Here is a 1,621-nt window from a genome sequence, read left to right on the forward strand (position 1 = left end):
TGGTGGAAGATTTCAGATTAAATTATCTGTAAAATTTCTGGGTAAACCACATTAGTTGTGACAGCTCCATGCTCCACCTGGACAAAAATGTCTCCAAATGCTCTGGCACGAGAAAATGCAACATAGAGTTGTCTGTGGGAATGGAAGGTATTTGATTTTTTGATTTGATTTATTCAGGTTTTAATGCCCACTTTGTCAGATGTCTGTCCTTGGGACTTGTTAATTGTCATGACATATGCCAAGCGAAGTGGAAATTGCCTGTGCTCCAAGGTGAATGGAAGATTTGGGTCAGGAGGGAGCTAATCTGATCCTTGGTATTAGGACTCTTCGTCCACTCCATTCTCCTGGTATAACCTCAGCATCAAGTATATTGTCATGCATATGACAAATGACCAATCTGGTGCCATTGCATATGCCATTGCGAATGTCCAGGTTGCGTATTGGCATTACTACAGCACCTGTCTTCAAATTAATAAAGTATGTACATATGTTTTCCTTTTTAGTTTATACAATAGCAAGTGTATTCAGTGCCATTAGCTGTTGGCTAATGGTTTTAACTGCCTTTGAATCCACAACCAATATGTAATAGCATTTTAGCTGAGGCCCACCTCCCCTTACTGGCTGGTCCCCCCTGCATATATTGCAACTGCCTTGTGAATCCACCCTTTTTGTATTCCATCGGAAACCACCCCACAAATTCCCTTTGGCATCCTCCCAATTTTTTCCCTGACAAAATTTTTTTGTGGAGGGCAATCTGGATCTGTCTAGCAAGAACTTGCTTACCTCTACATTAAGGTGCAAGTTACCATAAAACAATCTATACTCTTCCTCAAAGGGAAAACCTACATGTATGATGGCTCCTGGAATCTTGCACTGTTTTGAGTGATGCGTAGTAGGGGAAACAAAGATGACCTCTATCCCTTTCACAGAAGCATCTGGCAAAGATCTCTGCATATAAGAATCTGGTCATTGACAAGTGCCTGCAAACTGCTGCAAGCCTCTTTAAAGTTCCACCAATTCTGTCACACAGACTTTTACCATTATGTGAAGTGGCAAAACAGTGCCATTCTGCATCAAGACTGAAGTTGTTTTGTGTTGGACCAGATTGTCAAAGTTTTTTGTATTTGCATCGCACACCTGACCCATCACTGAAGTAGATGTGTTTTTTTTACATTTGGGAGATGTGGTTTGATTGGGAGATGTGGTTGGATTATTTGTGATATGATGTCTGTTTGAAAGGCATGGAGAGTGGATGTAATATGTGCCATACAGTTGGTTATCTCACATGCAATGATGCCTATCACGGTTGTTTGATTTGTATAGAATTGGCTTCATTATATTAACTAAATGCAAACTATAGATGGCGCTATTTATCCTAAATCATATTTCTTTATTTGCAAGGGGTAGGTGATTAACACCGCCATTAAAACAGCTGAAATATAGGTGAAGCAAGTAACAAGGAAATTTTATAAACATATTTTATCAAACAATAAAAGGAGTTATTTGTATTAAAAGCTTGAAGCAGAAATTTCCAATAACTAAATAGCGCCACCAATTTTGTCATTAATAGATACATTTTATATACGAAAAAGCTATAAAAATGCTATTGAAAGTGAATAAT

The sequence above is a fragment of the Amphiura filiformis genome, chromosome 17 (genome assembly GCF_039555335.1).
Source record: "Amphiura filiformis chromosome 17, Afil_fr2py, whole genome shotgun sequence".
NCBI lineage: Eukaryota > Metazoa > Echinodermata > Ophiuroidea > Amphilepidida > Amphiuridae > Amphiura > Amphiura filiformis.